We start from the raw sequence: 22401 nt of genomic DNA, 5'->3' as shown, positions 1-22401 counted from the left end.
TGGGATGCTGGCACTGCAGGAGGTGGCTTTACCCACTATGCCACAGCACCAGCCCCTCAAATAAAGAAATATTTAATAAACAATAATTAGTCATTATTACAAAAAATGAAGCAGTCTCTTAGAACTTTCTGATATTTATTAAACTATTTACCTCTGACATGAGTTTCTTAAAATATAAATAAAGGTAATTGGAGTCTACCCAAGAGAAATAAAAACAAATGATGTGCATAGCATCTTAAATTATGTGGGATCTCTGCCCTTAATGTGCTGTACATTGTGATTTAATGCTATAACTAGTACTCAAACAGTATGTTTCACTTTGTGTTTCTATGTGGGTGCAAACTGTTGCAATCTTTATACTAAATTGATCTTCTGTATATAAAGAGAATTGAAAATGAATCTTGATGCAAATGGAAGGGGAGAGGGAGCGGGAGAGGGGAGGGTTGCGGGTGGGAGGGAAGTTATGGGAGGGGGAAGCCATTGTAATCCATAAGCTGTACACTGGAAATTTATATTCATTAAATAAAAGTTTAAAAAAATATATATATATATAAACTAGAATAAGCTTTTATATATATATATGCATGTGGTACAATAGAATATAAAGTAGTAACTATATGAAGCAAATTATTGATAATCACAGTAAGAAGGGTGATGATAATAATAGTAATAATGGTGATAACTAATAGCTTCCTCATAGAGTTTCATATACAATGAGTCACAAAAAGTATTTGGGCAGTTTTTCACATATTGCAAATGTTCACTTGTATGTAATTCAGCAATTATTTATATTATACTTATTTTAAGGGAACCAGTAAAAGAGAGAAGCACTCCTGGAAAAGCACACTTTCTTTAGTATGGCTAATTGATTTAAAAATATATTAATAGGAATGGATGTTGTGACTCAAGGTACTGAGCCACAGCTTTGTATACCTGCATCCCATATAGGAGTGCTTGGAATTGAGTGTGATCCTCCATGCTAAGGCATATCCTGGGAGCCATCTGGAGATGCCTCAAGTACTCTGCTCCCTGACACCCACAAGGGAGACCAAGGTTAAGTTCTTAACTCCTCGATTGGACCTGGCCCACTTGAGCCTGATGTGGGCCATTTAGGAGTGACCCAGCAGATGGACCCTATGTCTGTGTATCTCTCTCTCTCTCTCCCCTACCCCCAGGCCCTTCCTCTTTCTTTTGTTCTGCCTTTCAAATACATACAAATTAATCAATAAGCTTTTAAAAGTCTAGTAGTAAAATCAAATGATCAGAAAGACAAAATTTTCTATGTATAGAAAAATATTTAAGAAAAAGGAAATAAGTGCTTCAGAAAAAGATGAAAAACCTAGACTTACAATAGCAAGATTTTAAAATTTCTACTGAGGAGATTTTAGACATATGATACAAATCTAACTCAGTTTAGAATCATGAGTGAATTTAAATTGTTTGCCTTAGTCCAACAGGAGAGTCAAGAAAGGGATCAGTTTCCCTGAGTTCACTATGCCTTTCTTTTTTTTTTTAAGATTTATTTATTTATTTGAAAGAGTTACACACAGAGAGAAGGAGAGGTAGAAAGAGAGAGACACAGAGAGAGAGAGAGAGGTCTTCCATCTGCTGGTTCACTCCCCAATTGAGCACAACCGCCAGAATTGAGTTGATACGAAGCCAGAAGCCAGAAGCTTCCCCCAGTTCTCCCACTCAAGTGCAGGGGCCCAAGGACTTGAGCCGTCTTCTACTGCTTTCTCAGGCCATAGCAGAAAGCTGGATCAGAAATGGAGTAGCCAAGACTTGAACCAGAGCCTATATGGGATGCTGGCACTGCAGGCGGCTTTACCTGTTTTGCCACAGTGCCTGCCCCTTAAAATTGTTTGCCTTAGTCCAAGAGGAGAGTCAAGAAAGGAGTCAGGTTCCCTATGTCTACTCTACAGTGTCTCATCTTTCATACTATAATGTTACACTTTAAAAAGTAACATTAAAGTCAGTTTTCCCCAAGTATCTGTGAATTAAATGAAGAAGGAGCAAGAAAGGCAGATAAAATCACTGGGTTCAATTGTCCTTGGTGTGCTAGTTTTTCAGTTCATCCATTGTTAACAACATAGGAAATGTCAATTTTAGAAGAAAAATATATTTTTAGGAAGAGAATTCCTAAAGCATCTATTTTGACACATTGTTTTATTAAGTCCAAAATATTGTTAAATATAATATGTGTAAACTATATACTAATAAATTAGATCTGCTATTAATATTGAATTTCTTTTGAATTATTTTTCAATAAATAGTATAACAATGACAAAATTTAGGCATGCTTTCAAGGAAATATCTGCAATCTAATTAGACATGATCCTTTATTGGTGTGAGATTTCATTAACATAAAATAGTAATGATTTAAATAAAATGAAAGTGATCAACACAAATATTTGTAGCAATGAAAATTTGTTTGAGAATAGCTATGGAAAGTTTTGTCAAAAACTAAATTAAAAGTTTAAGAAACTATTGTTTTTTAATTTCTATGTTTGTATTTAATGATATTTAAAGAGCAGAAAGAGAGGGAGAAAGAGAGTGAATATCTTCCATTAGCTGGTAACTCCCAAATGCCTGCAAAAAACCGGCATTGTGCCAGGTAAAAGCCAGGCGCCCAGAATTTAACGCAGGTCTCTGAAATCAGTGGCAAGGATTCAGTTACATAAGGCATTGCCTTCTGTGTCCCTGGGGGTTTCATTAACAGAAAACTGGAAGAGAGAACTGAGCTAAGGTTTGAACCCAGGCACTCTAACAGGGAATGAGGGACTGACGCCCAAACGGCAACTTAACCACTGTACCAAATGCTCACCCCTGCATTTATGTACTTGTAACAGCTGACCTTTATAAATGGCCAAGGCTATGAAGTTACAAACCTTGCGTACATGTAGCCACTGATTATTCATTCTTTATTTTTAAGTACAGATACAGTGATAAAAACACAGCAATATGAAAAGTTAATGTGGAAAACAATAAATATTTTTTTCTAAATGTACTAAATTTTACTCTTACAAAGTATGCTTCCTTTAATTGATATTCATTACTACTTCGACATCATAAGAAATGCACGTAAGACTCAGAAAATGTAAATTATTATTCAAGAAAAAAGTGGCGGAGATCACCAAACTTCACATTTTGAAGTTGATTTGGACCATATGGTTGATTATTTGAAAATAATGGCTGTTATAATTCTTTACCGTAACCCTTTTCAATGTAACTTTGCTGCTCTGACATACTAACATAACTTTACAAAGGCACTTGCTTCAAAAATAATTGCATATTTTGGGGAGAATTTCATCTAAAAGGTCTGAAAATATACTTAAATGAGTTGCACCAACAAAATATCATTCTATAGTATAAGAGATTAGACAGCTTAAAACTCACAAAACTCTCCCAGACCCCAACTTAAGCATCTGTGTGAAAGATCTATTCAATGGACTGGGAGATTTCTCCTAGAGAGCAACAAAGAAGAAATGACTGAGACTCCTTGTCTAGAGCAGAACCAGGCCATGGCAAATGATTGTTGGCAACCTCTAAGGAAAATAGATCTAGTACATCTAACAGACTATCAGAACTGCATGGAGAAGTGACTGCTGTATACTGTGTTTTTTCTTCTGTTTTGAATAGAAGTAATTATTGTGATTATGTTATCCCTTTTCCATCTTTATATGATGAAAATGTGAGGAAAAATAATTTGTATTTTGAGTTCATAGTTGTATGAATAAGAGGAGCTGCCTTTTAGGAGTTTCACCTTAATAAGATATATAACCATGGACCTGAACTTTGAGGATGCTGCCCATTTTGCATGAAAATTTCAGGATTTTCAGAGATGTTGAGTGTGTTTCATATGGGACAGTGATATGATTAATTATGGAAGTCTGAAGTCTGTTGTAGATTGTAACAATGGCTGTACTTATTTCTCCAGATAGATAGATAGATAGATACACTTTGTAATGTAATTTTGTAGGTCTTTTCGTCAAAAGAGATAACCTTCTTATTCACTTTGAGCAAGGAATTAGGTGGAAGTGATCATGAACCTACTTTAGGCAAAAGTCTGAAACACTTCTATCACTTTCTTTCTGACTTTTGGAAACTTGCCCAGGCTAACATACTGCATAAGAGATGTATGGCTCTGTTACCTTCCTTATCCCAAATATTAGCCATAATATCTCAAGATATGTGAGCAAACCTCACTGAGGCCAGAAGAACAATATAACTGAGTCCCAGCTAACTTTAAGACTCATAGAATTATAAGCTATCAAAATGGATGTTTTAAGTCACTACACTGGGATAGATTTTATTTGAAGCAATATTGACTGATACTGACCATGACTGATTGATTGAAATAGCTCCAAATTAGGTGCAGTCTCGGGAAAGGACACGGGAATGGAAGGAGAAACTCATAATGAGAGTGAGAAATGATTTTGCTGGTGACCCAGATGCAATATCTGAGCCAATTAATTCAAAAGAATATTAATCCCAGTCTTAAAATGCAGCTGACCTGGCAAGTTTCCCTTCTGGCTATCCTGACATTATTGAGCATGCTATAGGAAATGTGAAAAAGAAGCTGAGTGATGAAATATGACATTATTTAAATATCACCCAAAGAAAGTGCAAGGATTATGTGTAATACTAATAAAAAAAAAAACTCTTCTTACCATATCTCTTGAGAAAATGTGTGGACCCCATAAATTTCACTATCATGAGAATGATTAGCAAAATCACACCCTAAGAAAGTTTTGTTTATAGCCACAAGAACAGTGCCACAGCAAATAATAGGGGATCATTATTAGACTTTTCAGATGTTCCCCTGTCTCTATTGTATGACACTAATTTAGAAAAATAATGAAGTATTTCTTGAAAGATGAAATTTCAAGACTTTAAATTAAAAAAAAAAAAAGCAACCCACGTACTTTAATTGTTGATTTATTAGTCCTAGCTACTTGAACTCAGTTTGGTTGTAAACACATGATCCAAAAATATCTGTTGCATGCTTATGTAAATGAGCACTGAAATATGATGCAAACATTTTGAATCCTTTACTGGTAAAAAGAAAGTAGTAGTTTTAAAAACACTGGGGCCCATGTTGTGGTACAGCAGGATCCTATATGAGAGTGCTGGTTTGAGTCCTGCCTACTCTGCTTCCTATCAAAAATCCTGCAAACTCATCTTGGAAAGCAGTGGATGATGGCCCAAGAACTTTGAACCCTGTCACCCACATGGGAGATGTAGGTGGAATTGTGGGCTCATGTCTTGAGCATGGTCCAGCTGTGCCATTGTGACCATTTGGGAACTGAATCTACACATGAAAGATCACTATCTGTGCCTGTGTCTCTGTCACTCTTTCAAATAAATAAAATAAATCTCGTGTTTAAAAATGAGTAGAATAAGGTTTTCAGTGCCAGCTAGGCATACAATTGTATGCCTAAAGTTACAAAATCTAAACCAAATGAAAGTGGGAATGTTGATGAGCATTTGGCACTGCTTGGGGGCCACATTACATTCCACAGTGCCTGGGTTTGCGTTTGAATCTGAGCTCTGCTTCTGACCCCAGCTTGCAGCTAAGGAACTCCATAGAAGGCAATGTGGTGGCTAAAGTACTTGGGATTAAACTCCAGATTCAAGGCTTTTGTCTCTAAATGTTGGTTTATTTCCTCTTTATTTGAAAGAGAGAGAACTTCTTCTTGCTAGTTCATGCCCAAATAAACCAACATTTAGAGATGGAACTACTCTGCTTGAAAGTGGCAAATAAGATAGACTTTTTAGGGGCTGGTGCTGTGCTGCAATGGGTTAATGCCCTGGCTTGAAGCATCAGCATCCTAAATGGGTGCCAGTTATAGACCTGGCTGCTCTGTTCCAATCCAGCTCTCTGCTATGGCCTGGGAAAGCAGTAGAAGATGGCTCAAGCCCTTGGGTCCCTGCACCACGTGGGAGAACCGGAAGAAGCTCCTGGCCCCTCACTTCAGATCAGCACAGCTCCAGCTATTGCGGCCAATTGGAGAGTGAACCATCGGAAGGAAGACCTCTCTCTCTCTCTGCCTCTCTTCTCTCTGTGTAACTCTGACTTTCAAATAAATAAATAAATCTTAAAAAATAGAATTTTTATCTCAATCCTCTCATTTCAACTCCATTATGAAATACTGAGGCATCTACATTGAACCAGCATTCAGTTGGACCTACCTTGAATGTCAATAACCAGTTGTCCTCTGTAGTCTTCTCAGTTGTGAGTTTCTTCCGTAGGATAGTTAAACTCTGTGAGACTTTACTGCCCACGAACTGCATTTATTACTGCATAACAAGTTATCTCACATCTAGTGGCTTAAAGCAACATTCATTTATTATTTCAGAAGTTACATGAATCAGATCTTGGAGTGGGTTAGCTGGATACTTCTGCCTGGGGACAGCTCCTGAGGCTGAAGTTAAGCTATTGACTAAATTCATTCCAGGCTTTGATTTTGACTAGAGGGTTTGCTTATAACTTACTTGGCTAGTGCTAGACCTTTGAAGACCTAATTCCAAACACACACAGTTACTGAAAGCCTCCATTCTCTGTTATGGAGAATTTGCAATAGATTTACTGGGCACATAGAAGCTGGTGATTCAAAACAGATGTCAAACTACAACTATCATAGTCACAGGCATTGTAAAATCTAAATTTGTAGGTGCAGTTCCATCATTTCTACCACAGACTATTGATTCTGCAAAAGCAGCAAGTCTAACACAAAACCAAGGTAATACTTATTTTGAAATTCTAGAGTAGTTTTTTTATTAAGTATTAACAATGTACACAAGAAATTTGCAATTTGAGTAATTAAAAGGGAACCATGAGACAGTATTTGCTACTGATAAAATAATAAAGTCATTTAGAATTTATCAATTTTTATCATCTTGCTCTTCAAGTTTTAATGTCTATAAAATTTTTTATCAGCATACCTGTTCCTTTTTATACTTGCATCTCAGTTGAGCATGTTATAACAATTATTACATTGTAATCCAGTACTACAAGACTAAGTTTAGTACATGTAGAGAACATGTGCACTTACCTCTTATTTTCAGTAATTAGAATTTTATTGCTCATTCTTTTATCTTCAACATTTTCCACCTTCGAAGTATGCAGAATAGAGATAATCATGTTATGATATCAAAAATAAACTTAATAGATAATCTATCAATAGTTGTGTTTAGATAGGCTAGCTATTATTGTCATTACAGACAACTACAAAGTTTCAGTGACGCCAACCTACAAGACTCATTATTTGTTTCAAAGTCCAATGCAAGCCTAGAGAGAAGGGTCAATTCAATGTCTTCACTAAAGGTGATGGAAGCTGCTGGCACTGCATTATAAGGATTCGGGTTCATTACAACTGGGTAAGAGAGCATGAAGGATCACTTATCTGCTATCATATGCTTCCTTCCCCAAGTGACATACATTACTTTTGTTCACATTCCAATAACCACGAAGCAAATCAAATGTTCTGAGCTGACTTCAAGACAGCATATGAGCAGAAGAGTCTAAATCTTGGTGACCATTTGTGATGGTCTCCACAATAATTATCATATCATCTACTATATTGTCTATGCTTAGCAAGTTATGCAAGTTAATAAAGAAAGGTGATTAGTCAGTTAATATAAGTGAAAGTCATCTATATGGGAGTTGGATTATTCTTAGTAAGCAATCACAAATTATATTGTCCCGACTTAACCTCATACTACTTTTATTTTTTATCTTTTTGTTACTTTTTTATTTATATGAAAGGAAGAAATTTCAATGCATTTCAGTTTTAAAAGCATATTGATACTTACTACTCTGATTTGAAATTCAGAATTACAGTGAGAGGGAGAGACGGAGAAAGGGAGAGAGGGAGATAGAGAGAGAGGAAGAGAGAAGTTTCCCATCTTCTGCTTCACTTTCTAATGGCAGTAACAGCTGGGTCTGAGCGAGGCTGAAACCAGGAATTGGACCTCCATCTAGGTCTCTCACATGGATATTAGGGGTTCCAAGTACTTGGGCTATCTTCAGCTGCTTTTCCAGGTGCATTGGGAGAGAGCTGGATTGGAAGTGGAGCGGCCAGGTGTTGAAATGGTGCTCATGTGGAATGCTGGCATTGCAGGTGGTAGCTTAACTTGCTGCAGCACAATGTTGCCCTCTGTCATGTCACTTTTAAACATATTTAAAAACATTCAGTCTTTGAATAAAATGATTTAAAAATTAAGAGATAGAAAATACAGCTAGCTTTCTAAACTAAATTTATGATTTGTACTCATAGTATAAACAAATATATATTCATTTGACCTTTAAAAGTTAAATTTAGGAGCAAGTTTTGGCCTACTAGTTAAGACAACATTTGGGGTGCATGTATCTTAGATTGGAGTGTTTAGCTTGAGTTGCAGATTCATTTCTGATCCTGTTTCCTGATAATATGTACCCTGGGAAGCATCAGATGATAGTTCAAATGGTTGGGATTGCTACCCACATAGGATATATGGATTGAGGTCCTGACTGATCTTTGGCTTTGCAGGCATTTGGTGAATAAACTGTCAGCTGTTTCTGCTCTCTCTCTCTCTCTCTCTCTCTCTTTCTGTTTCTCAAACAAATAAAATTAATAAATATCATTGCAAAAAATTAAATTATTCTGGCTTCTCCTTATGCTTTTCTAATTTCCAGTCTCTGGTCACTGGAGTCTGCCTAGAGTCTACTTTAACAATTCTCAGATTCAGATTCTCTTTCCTACTACAAGTGAAGACTTGTTACATTTTGTAACTAACCAACAACAGTCAAATTATTATAAATTAGTTTAATTAAGAAACTCAACTCTTGCATGCATACACAAGAGTATAGCCATGTCTTCAAACAAAATAAGGTAGTTTTTCAAAGCAAAAAGAAATTATTTTGAATCTTGAAAAATAATGCCTGTCACAATTCTTAGTTATTTTTCTTATTTGTTTTTGTCATTTGTCTTTAGTTCACAACAGATTTTAATATAGCAAGCAACAAACATTGTACTTACCACCAGATTATGTCCAGGAAACTAATGCTTTTGGCTGTGAGGACAAAACAAGAAATTTCATATAACATAATACACAATTCCTGAATTCTCATGAACAGACAGTGCTTAACCCAGAATTATTGATAGAAAGTATTAAACACTACTTTTTTGAAATATAGGTAATAAAATATCTGATGTAAAATACAGTGTAAGTTTAGTCATATATATATTAAAATATTGTTAAATATATATAAAATAATTTACATAAAATAAAGTTACCACAGTACAAGGATTATGTTGTCAGACGGGTTTTTGGTTTTCTTGTTTTATTTTGTTTCATTTAGAAACAATACAATTATTTTTCTGAGACTCCAATCACTCCATGAGCTTTGACAGTAAATCCATCCACCTACCACCAACACACAAAGCAGATTGCAGAATGGATTTATACCATAGTCCTGGATATTTATGTATTTTATTCTGTGAGTCTTAGAGATTGAGTCAAGACTTGGTAACTATCACTATACACACACAGGAAATTTATTGAAAGTACTGTGAAAATATAATTCTATTTTCTAGAGTAAAGAAATAGAATGCTAACTGAGGGTCAATGGGATTCATCATAAAAAGATACCCTTCCTGAGAATAAAGTCAGTACTGAGAATAGCAGAGCCAATAGCTGGAGAAACAATTCTAATGACATGTTTCCTGGATTAAACCAGAACTAAAGTTACTCTTTCCTTTGGACCTGTAATTTGCATTAACCATTGGATTCCCTTTAGGATTGGATAAATGTGTGCTTAGATGTTATAACTTGTACTGACCAAGGCTTTATGAATTCCACATTCGCAGATATTTAAAATGTTGTCAATGGGGCCATAGCAAAGCATTAGAGATGACCAAATCTCCAGTTTCTTTATAATGTTCTAAAAATCTATTGTCCAATGCATCTAACAGTGATTGCAGTTTTCAGATTCCACATATAACTTATTGCTGTACAAAGAAGTAATTATTATTCTACTCAATGTTCATTTTAAGCATTTGTGATACTCCCATTAAACAGAGTAGCTAAATCAATTTTCCTAAAATCCCCAATACGATATCATATACAATTACTTAAAACAATTTAATCATGCATTTAAATTTTCTGATTTTCAACTTTAAAAGACTTCAAGTAAAAACAGGAAATATTTCCAAACATTTTTTCCTATTTTTATATCATATCTGTAACTGAAATAACTGGAAATTCCAGGAAAGCAAGTTTCTGTTATTTCAGACAATGATTTCAAAGTTAGTGCTGCAAAATTAAATTAGGTATTTTCTTATGAATATTTCTTATTTTCTATACAAAACTAACAAGAGGTATAAAGTGCTTTGTGAGAAAAGAACAACTTTTAACCATTTTCATTTGCAGCTGTTATAATTCTGAAAAAAAAAACAATGTTCAGAAATAAGCATAATGGAAAATATATTTAAAGCATGAAATATGGCAGGAAATTTCTCAAACATATCAACTATTGATAGAATGATTGCCAAAATTAAGCCATTTAAAGATATAGTTAACTTCCGAAATATTTATTATTCAATGTTCATAATTTAATATTTTAATTTTGAACTAACAGAAATGAACTCCTTTCCCAATTTTTAACTCTGCTTTGCTTAAGTAAATTTAATGAGTTGATAACTAACATATCAATTGTACTAACATATTAACTCTAAAATATTGATACATAATTGATACAGGAAATTTGTATAAACCAATATATAGAGAAAAAATTAACAATGAGAGTAATGTTTGCCTTAAGATTATTATAATATTTGGCCGGCGCCATAGCTTTCTTGGCTAATCCTCCGCCTGTGGTGCCAGAACCTCGGGTTCTAGTCCCGGATGGGGTGCTGGGTACTAGTTCCAGTTGCTCCTCTTCCAGTCCAGCTCTCTGCTGTGTCCCAGGAGGGCAGTGGAGGATGGCCCAAGTGCTTGGGTCCCTGCAACCGCATAAGAGACCTGGAGGAAGCACCCGGCTCCTGGCTTTGCATGGGTGTGGAGGCCATTAGGAGAGTGAACCAATGGAAGGAAGACCTTTCTCTGTCTCTCTCACTGTCTATAACTCTCTCACTGTCTAACTCTGAATGTCAAAAAATTAAAAATAGATTATTATAATATTGAATACTGACACATCATCTTTCAGTTCATTGAAATAAACAGGGTATTTTTTTTTTAACAGGCAGAGTGGACAGTGAGAGAGAGAGAATGAGACAGAGAGAAAGGTCTTCCTTTTCCGTTGGTTCACCCCCAGTGGCCACTGCGGCCGGCGCACTGTGGCTGGCGCACCGTGCTGATAAACAGGGTATTTTAATAACTATATCTTTATACATTCACATTGACTTGGACTGAAATTCTTATTGTTGTATTATAACATACAGCCTTCATCCTCTTTATTCTCTCTTACTTTAATTTCTAATGGTAAATTTTCTTCTAATCAGCCATACAACGGTTTTATCTAAAATAAAATATGATAATTTCCGTCATGTTCTTTCAATAACTATTTTATGAAGAATGTCAATATTCTTCAAACTTGTCAGACATCTCTTTTGTCTTATCATTTTTTACTTAAAATATTGTCTCATTCTCTGGGATTCTGGAAAATACATAAGCTTTAGCTTTGTACATTTTAGAATGTTCTACACTCTAGCTACAAACAACATTCTTAAAATCATGTTCATTCACATTTCTAAGCTTTCTTCTCATAATATTGCTGTACCTTTTATTTCATGCAAACAGAATCACTATTCAAGCAACCTAAAATATGTAGTTACAAAGTAGTAACAGGAGGTATCCTCATTTACAAATAAAAAAGTATTACTTTGTTCATTTGTCTTCTAAGTGTTTCTATCAATCTAATTCCTGCATCTGTTCTCACACACAGTCTCTTTCTGTGACAGTTTTTTTTTTTTTTTTTTAAACAGGCAGAGTGGACAGTGAGAGAGAGAGAGACAGAAAGGTCTTCCTTTTGCCATTGGTTCACCCTCCAATGGCCGCCGCGGTAGGCGCGCTGTGGCCGGCGCACCGCGCTGATCTGATGGCAGGAGCCAGGTGCTTATCCTGGTCTCCCATGGGGTGCAGGGCCCAAGCACTTGGGCCATCCTCCACTGCACTCCCTGGCCACAGCAGAGAGCTGGCCTGGAAGAGGGGCAACCGGGACAGGATTGGTGCCCCGACCGGGACTAGAACCCGGTGTGCCGGCGCCGCAAGGCGGAGGATTAGCCTAGTGAGCCGCGGCGCCGGCCTCTGTGACAGTTTTATATAGTGCTTAACACTTTGAAATTGCTAAAAATGTATTTATTATTATTATTATTATTATTATTATTACTAGTGAAATACCCAAGGGAATGAATGAGGTAATATTAATAAACTGATATTATCTGAATTATTTACATAAAATTCTAAAACATTAAAGTTAATCAAATATTTAAAATGTCTGGTTAATTTTATCCCATTTTCAATGAATTTATAATTTTTAAAATGCTTTTTAAGTTATACATGCTTCATATAATTTATATATACAGATTTTGGAACATAGTGATACCTGCCACCGAACCCTCCCTCCAACCCACGCTCCAATACTTCTTCCTCCTCTCTCTCCCATTCCCATTCTTAATTTTTACAAAGATCTACTTTCAGATTACTTAATGATTATAAGTTTAACTGTATACTAAATAAAAGAATTCAACAAATAGTATGAAGAAAGAAAAAAAAACAAAAACAAAAACAAAAACCCTGTTCCTCAATGCAAGAGACAAGGGCTGTAACAATCATTGAATTTCAAAATGTCCTTTTCAGTCCAATGCATTACATTTTAAGTACTCTGGTAGTTATCTTGGATCAGGGAAAATATCTGACATTTGTCTTTTTGGGACTGGCTTATTTCACTAAGTGTAATGGTTTCCAATTGTGTCCATATTTTGTTAAGTTATTATTAAGAATAAAGACAACCCCCAACTCTTTGAAGTCTAAGTATATCCTGTAGAAGTTTAAGTTTGTAGTTCGGTAATTTTTGAGAATTTTTAATTGACAAAAATATATACAAACTTCAGTTACTTGAGACTCATAGAATAAACAAATGGTTACAATTACATTTGTAATATTTTACAATTATGGCTGGCGCCGTGGCTTAACAGGCTAATCCTCAGCCTTGCGGCGCCAGCACACCGGGTTCTAGCTCCGGTCGGGGCGCTGGATTCTATCCCGGTTGCCCCTCTTCCAGGCCAGCTCTCTGCTGTGGCCCAGGAGTGCAGTGGAGGATGGCCCAAGTGCATGGGTCCTGCACCCCATGGGAGACCAGGAGAAGCACCTGGCTCCTGCCATCGGAACAGCGTGGTGCGCCGGCTGCAGCGTGCCGGCCGCGGCGGCCATTGGAGGGTGAACCAACGGTAAAGGAAGACCTTTCTCTCTGTCTCTCTCTCTCACTTTCCACTCTGCCTGTCAAAAAAACAAAACAAAACAAAATAATGCACATTAAGATTTCAGGTAAACATGCAAGACCTCACTAACTATATAAATGGACATCAGCAATACTGTGTATAAAAATAGAGCCCGTACACATGCCTGTAGCACCTAGCTAAGGAAACATCTTATCTCCAGCAAACACTGCAAAGAACCAACATACTGTCTTCAGTTACCAGTCTAAGAACTCAGAACATTCTTTTAAACAACCCATTCAGGAATACAAGCCATAAATCCAGAAAAAAATATAATAAATTCTGTGACAATCACCCATGGTTTTATTAATAATTGTTAACTTCCCTAATTTTTCTCCTATTCAAATTTTGGACTAAATAGAATAAGCCATTAACGTAGAATGCCCCATGATAATTAGCCTGCCTACGTCTTAACTATGCCAATAACCTCCATCAGGGCATAGCTGAAACTTTCATTTTTTTCTCCACTACCAAGAATTCCTATTTCTTTGTCTATTTTCTAATCTCTGCCTATTGCAAGTGATGACAGCAAACTCACTTGCTATATAGGAAGCTCTGAATAAGCAGCTTTTGCTTATTCTTATTTGCCGAGTATTCTTTTATTTCTATAGACAGTTATCTATTTATTCATTCGGTTTTTCAGAAGTAGAGATAATGTGAGACAGAGAGACAGACAGACAGAACACCCACCTACAGGTTCACTTCGAAAATGACTGCAAAGACCATGGTAGGACCAAGTGGAAGCCCGGGGCCTAGAACTCAATCTAGGTCTCCAGTATGGGTGTCAGGGATTCAGCTACTTGAGTCATTATGTGCTGCCTCCCAGGGTCTGCATTAGTAGGGAGATAGAATTGAGATTGATGTTGGGACTCAAAGCCTGGCACCCTGGTTGGGAAAGCTGGTGTCTCAAGTACTGTCTGAACCAGTAATCCAAATGTACACCCCGTATGTCTACAGTTCTTTAAAATCAAGTATATTTAACCATTAAGAAATATTCACCATGCTCTTCTTTACCAAAAGATAATACATTGAATGTATTATAATTGATGAAGAATGAAAACATATCCTTAAAATTCTTAAATTTATCTCTTTGTAATATTAGAAAAATAGAAAGAAATCTGAATATATTTACATGTATCTCCTGTTGACCCTGTTTTTCTTGTTAATTGTAGGAATTACTATTATATTTTCTATGTTTTTAGTGTAGGAATCTAAGAGATTACAAGAGAAGCATCATACTTACTAGTGTTGTGTATTTATATCACTTCAATAAGTGATCATGTCTAGTAGCAGGTGAACAATATTTGGTAGCTTGTAAAATCTGGACACGAATTTCTTTTCTCAGAAACTATTTTGGTGTTAGCATTATCTGTTTTCCATGAAGTAGACGATAACCACTATTTAGTAAAACAAATTTAGTGAACAAATTTAGTGAACAAATTTAGTGAACAAATTTTGATTTGCTCTAAGTTCCAAGACTTCAAGGGCCATATCTGTTTCAGGAATAGGTCTGGTAATTCAGGTAAAACTTATTTTGATATATGCCTTTTCAAGTGTTTTATTTATTTATCTTCATCTTTTGAAAGACAGAGATACAGACACAGATCCTCCTCTGCTGGTTCACTCCCCAAATGCCCATAACTGTCAGTATGTGTCCAGGATGAAGCCAGAAACCTGGAACTCAATTCAGGCCTCCTAAATGGGTGGCAGGGGCCCAAGTATTGGAGTCATCATCTGCTGCCTCCTTTGGTGTGCATTAGGAAGAAGCTGGAGAGGAATTGGCAGAGTTGGGATTCTAATCAAGCACTTTGACAGGTGATGTGATCCCCTCAGCAGTGTCTAAACCACTGTGCCAACTGGCCACCCTCTAAGTCATCTTCTTTCTGTGATTCACTCCACTTTCTCAGCTGTAGCCAGGGTTGGCCAGGCAGAAACAAGAATAGAACTCCATCTGAGTCTACCACATGGATGGCAGGCCCAGGTACTTGAGCCATCTTCTTCTGCTTTCCTAGTCACATTAACAGGAAGCTGGATCAGAAATGGAGCAGTCAGGACTCAAATCAATGCTCATGTGGATGCTTGCATCGCAGAGGATGGCTTAACCTGCTGCACCACAACACTGGCCCTAAGAATTCTGATTTTAATATTATAAAATAATTAATGCTGCTTTCCTATGTTTATCAAATTTTAAGAAGAATATATTTGTTATATTTCAATTTATAGATATAAATTTAGACATCTTCTGAGTATAGATTTTTTTTTTAGAAAGTGTTTTAGTGAAGCTTATAATCTACTGGGTGATGGATTGTGTACTGATATAGTGAGATTAGGTTGGCTTCTTTTCAACGTGATATACTTCATCTTACATTTCCTGAAGAATTCAAATCTACTGGGCCTTTTAAAATATGTGGCATTTTTTAAAATATATGTGTGTCCAAGCATATCAATCTAGTATTAAAACATGAGCCTTCTGACCAGGAAATAACACATGGAGAGATTAACAACTTGTCTTAGACCAGTTTCCATTATTTTGATTGATTCATTGAACCCAGTATTTCCTGTGTTTATACTTTTGTCATATGAGAAACATATCAGTATTCCCAAGTTGCAAATTTTATCTAAAACAAATAATTTTTAATGTGAAAAATATGAGCTATAACTACCTTTTCCATTTGAAGAAGTCATCCAGGCAAAACTCTTAAATCAGAAGTCATCTGTTGGAACAAGATGTAGGAAGCCTCCTTCAGATGTTTACATTCAGGTGTTTCCATTTGTTATCTCTTCGTTTTGCCAAATTTGGAGAGTAAAGCAAAGGAACACATTATTTTTAATTCGTACTTCAACTTGAGAGAGCTCGATTTTAATTTTCGGAAATGCACCTGGCATGATTCTGGAGTGGTAGGAAGTTTGAATACTTTTAAAAAAGTCTGAGAAATGACTCATGAAATAAAATGACCTTGCTCCCAAGTGAAGAAATAGAAATCTAGCAATTAAATTGAGGTAGATTAATAAATGCTTCCACTTTGTTAGGTTAGAACCATGAGCAAACTTAAATTTCCTTGATGCCTGACATTATATGCAACCATCTTGTAAATTCCACAGTCCAAGAGTGCATTTACCTCTTTAAATTAAATAATCAAACATTGATGTTCAAGAAAACACCTTCATTAATTGAATGATTAATTACTGTATTTTAATTAATCTTTAGGTATCAAAGAATTCTCTATATCACTGATTACAGTAATAAATAATGCAGCCAAGACATGGGCATTTCTTTTTTTTTTTTTTGCAAGGTTTATTGATTTATTTGAAAGGCAGAGTTATAGAGAGAAAGGGAGAGTCAGAGAGAGATATTTCATCAGCTGGTTCACTTCCTAAATGGCCACAATTGTCAGGGCTGGGCCTGGCAAAATCTAGGAACCAGGAGCTTCTTCCAGGTCTCCCACATGGGTGCAGGGGCCAAAGCACTAGGGCCATCTTCTGCTACTTTCCCAGGCTAATTAGCAGGGATCTGGATTAGAATTGGAGCACATGGGACTCAAATCAGTTTCCATATAGGATTCTGGCATCTCAGGTGGCAGCTTTACTAACTATGCCACAATATCGAAGGAGAGAATATTAGCATACATAGAGATATATAAAACATGCAGTATAAAAAAAGTTAAAATGTTTGTAGAGTACAGAGTTACTTATAAACTGCTGGAGTTTAGGTAGATTTCAGCAGGAATCAGGAAGACAAGAAAATATGAACAACTATATTATGCAGGAATCACATTACAAGGCAAAAATTTGAAAAAATATGAAAAAGAAATGATTTAGTAATGTTGTAGAGTAGTGTAGATAGAATGCTGTAAGGAGAAATGAGCATGTATACATGAACACCATGATGAAGCATTAAGTGTCCTAATATGCAGGACCACTGGCACCAGAGATTTTATTTAAATACTGTAAAAAGCTATCAAATGTTATCTTGCAAAGTGACTGATATGATGTCCAATTAATTTTAGTGAAACAGTTAAAAGCTCATGGGGGGTTTCAGTAAGGCACTGACTGAGAGTTTGAGGTGATTTGGAATAAAGGAAAAAAATGAAATTGAGATATTTTTGAGGTATCATCAAAAATAATTATTCATGTATTTTGTAAATATAAATATAACACTTTAGATACATTCATTACATATTTTAACTTACATCTCACTTTATTACTCATGATATACATTTTCCAAGACACATAACAGGTGTCCATATATATATAATGTCCAATCAGGGTAAATATTTCTGTCCATAAACACTTAACATTCCTTTGTGATGAAGATATTCAAAATCCTATAGAGAAAAACAGTACATAAACATTATCTATAGTCTCTCTATTGTGCATATGACCCCAGAACTTCATTCTCTTAACTACAACCTAGTAGATGATAATCAATCTTTCTCTATTTCTCCCTCCTCCCCCTATTTCCCATCCCTAATCTCTGGTGAAGACTCAGCAATGGCATTGATTGATCATATGATAGTTCTATTTTTAGTTTTTTAATGAGCCTCCAACTGATTTCAACACTGATTTTATTAATTTACATTCCCAAGAAACAGCATGCAAGGGCCCCCTTTTATTATTTACTCACCAGCACTTGATAACTTTTATTTTTGGTAATACTCAGAAGTACTCAACACATTTCACATTTCAAATTTCTTTTAATACAGGTTTCGTGGTGACAAATTCTCTCAGCTTTTGTTTTGCTAGAAAGGTCTTTATTTCTGCCTCATATCAGAATAAGTTTTCTGGATACCATATCCTTGCCTGACTTTTTTTTTTTTTTTTTTTTTTTTTTTTTTTTGCATTACTGTAAAAGTATCACCCACTTTCTTCTGACTTGTTAGGTTTCTGTTGAGAAGTCTGGAGTCAGACACAAGGTGATTTCCTTAAGAGTTATTTGCTTCTATCCTCTTGAAGTTTTGAGAATCTGCCCTTTAACAAAGGTGTACTTAATTATAAAACGTCTTAGAGTAAATCTGACTCATTTGAACCTGATGGGTGACATTTGGGACTTCCTGCACCTGGATAATTGTATCTTCTCTAGGTTTGGGAAGTTTTTTGTCATTATCTTTTTAAATATGCTCTATCTTTTCGCAGTCTCACGGCCCTCTTGAATCCTAATAAGCTGAGTATTTGATGTTTTCATGCTTAACATAGTTTCCATAAGCTTTCTTCTTGAATCTTCTTTTCTCTTCTCCCTCCAACTGTTGATTTTCTTTTTTTTTCTTTCTTTTTTTTTTTTTTTTTTTTTTTTTTTTTTTTTGACAGGCAGAGTGGACAGTGAGAGAGAGAGACAGAGAGAAAGGTCTTCATTTTGCTGTTGGTTCACCCAACAATGGCCGCCGCAGCCAGCATGCTGCTGCCGGCGCACCGCGCTAATCCAAAGCCAGGAGTCAGGTGCTTCTCCTGGTCTCTCATGGTGTGCAGGGCCCATGCACTTGGGCCATCCTCCACTGCACTCCTGGGCCACAGCAGAGAGCTGGACTGGAAGAGGAGCAACCAGGACAGAATCAGTGCCCCGACCGAGACTAGAACCCGGGGTGCCGGCGCCGCTAGGTGGAAGATTAGCATGTTGAGCCATGGTGCTGGCTGACAACTGTTGATTTTCAAAAAGCCTGTATCTGGGTTCACTATTCCCTTCTTCTTTTTCATTTATTTTTTCATTTTAAATTTTGCATTGTATCTGTTTTAGATGAAAAATTCAGTTTGATTTTGTTTAATTATTTCCATGTTTTATTAAATGTCCTTTTTATAATATTGTATTATTTCTCTGAATTCTCTTGAATTTCATTTAGTTCCTTTAAAATAGCTATTTTGAATTCTTTAAATGAGCATTTGAAAATTCAATGCCTAGATAGTTGGTTTCTGGCACCTTATTTTGCTCTTTAGGTGAGATCGTGTTTCCCTGAATGTTCTTGATGCTTGTTGGAGAATGATATCATCATGCACTGAAGACTTGGTTTTAGTAATCTTACTTTGTTTGTGCCTCTCCCTGTCAAACTTTTAAGCAGACCGATTGCTGCTGCCATGGGATTACTGCCCACTGCTGAGCCATCAGCTACTGGCAGTGCTGCTTGGGGTTTAAGAATGCTGAGCCAGGACCATGGAACTCTACTGGACACTGTAACAAATCCAGAGACTCTGTTTGCAGTCAATCTGTGAATGTTGGGTTTTATCAGCCTGGTACAGAGTCACAACCAAGAAGAAAACTACAGGCCAATATCCTTGAGGAACATATGTGCAAAAATTCTCAGCAAAAAAACTAGCAAATTGAACCTAAGAGTGTATTAAAAAAGAGGATTCACCATGATCATGGGGATTCATTCCAGGGATGCAAGAATGTTACAATATTTACAAATTAATAAATGTGACACACTGTATCAGTCAAATGAAGGATTAAAAATCATTTGATCTTCTCAATAGATTCAGACATACATATGACAAACAATTGAACATTCTTTCATGACAGCAAGTTGGAAAAATGTAGGTACATAAACAGCATACTTCAACACAGTAAAGATTATATTAACAAGCCAACAGCTAACATCATATTAATTGGAAAAATGATGAAGGCTTGCTCTGTAAGATTTTGTATAGTTCCACTCAGATAGTTTATTTGTGTTATTTTTATATTTTTTTAACAAGAGGATATCCAAATTTACTATACTACTAGAATTCCCAGCCAGAGCAAATAGGCATGGAGTATAATTAATGGTCATCCAATTTTGAAAGGAGAAATTCAAATTTTACTGCTTTCAGATAACATGATATATGTAAAGGCCCAAAGATATCACCAAAGTCGTTAAACTTAATAAACAATTTGAGCACAATTGCAGAATATGAAGCTAATAAACAAAACTAAGCCATGTTGTTGTACACTAATAGTGAATCATTTGAAAAAGAAATCAAGAAAGCAATCCCACTTTCAGTAGATGCCAAAAATAATACCCTGGGAATAAATTTAACCAAAAAGTTGAAATATCTCTTCCAAAAAACTGCAGATCATTGGTAAGAGATTGAAAAGTATACACACACACACAAATTTAAAGACATCTATTGCTCATGTACCGAAAGAATCAATATTGATAAAATATGCATGTTACTCAAATCATTTACAGATTCTATGTATACCCTACAAAAATCCCATTTACATTTTTCACAGAATCAGAAAAAAATGTACCAAGATTTGTATAGAACCACAAATACTCCACAAACCAAAGTAGTTTTGAGCAAAGAACAAAGTATGAGGTACTACATTACTGCATTTTAGAATATATTACAAAGCTGCAATAATTAAAACAGTATTGAGCATAGAAATAAATGTATAGAATAATGGAATTCAATAAGGCTATGAAGTTAAGCCTATGCATTTAGAGCACGACTCTTTGATAAAGGTGTTAAGATATTACATTCAAATATGTTTTTAATAAATGGCTTGGTGAAAATGGATATCCACATGCAAAAATGTGAAACTAGACCACTATTTATCACCATATGCAAAACTCAACTTAAAATGAATTAAAGATGTAAATTTGAGACAGGCCTAAAATTTTAGATTATTAGAAGAAAATATAAGGACAACACTTCAAGACATGGGATTGGATGAGGATATTATTTATCAGATCTAAAAAACACAGGAGATAAAAGCAAAAATAGACAAATGGGATAGTATTAAATGAAAGAGCTTTTGCACAGCAAACAAAACAATAATAAGGACACAACCTATATAATAGGATAAAGTATTTGCAAGCTATACCTAAGACAAGGGCTAATGTCTAAGTAGACCTTTCACAAAGAAAATAAATGAACAACAGGTGCATGAAAAACATGTTCAATATCACTTTTCATTAAAAATGCAAATCAAAATCACAATGAAATACCAACTCACTCTTTTAAGCTTGGTTATAATAAAAAAAAAGTGTTGGAGAGGATGTAGAAAAGGGGAAGCATTTGTACACTTTGGTAGAATGGTACATTGATACAACCATTGTGGAAAACCCTATAAAGGTTCCACCAAAAAAGAAAAAAAAAAAAACTAAACTAAAAATACTACTAACTGGATGATATAGCAATTCAACTCCTGTGCATATATCCAAGTGAAATAGTCTATCTTTTGAGACCTACACTCCCATGTTTATTGCAGCAATACTCAACAATAGCCTAGAAATGGAAATAACCACCGATGAATATATAAAGCAAATATGTTGTATATACACAATGGAATATTACTCAGCTATAAAGGATGGAATCTTGCCTTTTCAACAAAATAGATGGAACTTAAAGTCATTATGTTCAGTGAAACAAGCCAAGTATAGAAAAATATCATTCACAAGCAGACTTTTTAAAAGATACACTAATAGAAGTCAAAACTATAAGGGAGATTACCAGGGACTGGGGTTGGAATAAAAGAGAGAGTTAAAAAAAAGTTTGATTGATGTTTGCTAGGTAACAGCTAGATGGGAGTAAGAAGTTCTGGGGTTCTACTGTACTATAAGGTGATGATAATGTTAATGTACTGTATATTTCTCTATTTTAAAATACTAGGAACAACCAGCATTGTGGCATTATGAGTTAACCTGCCACTTGCAACACCAGCATCCCAGAGTACTGCTTCCAGTCCCAGCTCCTCTGTTTCTAAACCAGCCTCCTGTTACTACACCTGGGAAAGCAGAAATGATGGCCCAGGTTGGGCCCTGGCATCCCATGTGGGAGAACAGGCTTGAGACCAGACCCTGGCTCCTGGCTTTGTGGAACTGAGAATTTGTCCACAGTGGGCTTGGCAATGGTATTCTAGAGGAGGAGTGATGTGGGAATCTCACCATATCTTTGTAGGGGGATGGTCACTGAAGCATTTACTTTGCTAAAATTTGGTTCCACCTCTCAGGAT

This window comes from Lepus europaeus, chromosome 3 (assembly GCF_033115175.1).
Source record: "Lepus europaeus isolate LE1 chromosome 3, mLepTim1.pri, whole genome shotgun sequence".
NCBI lineage: Eukaryota > Metazoa > Chordata > Mammalia > Lagomorpha > Leporidae > Lepus > Lepus europaeus.
The sequence above is the reverse complement of the archived record's forward strand: the minus strand, read 5'-3'. Positions refer to the sequence as shown.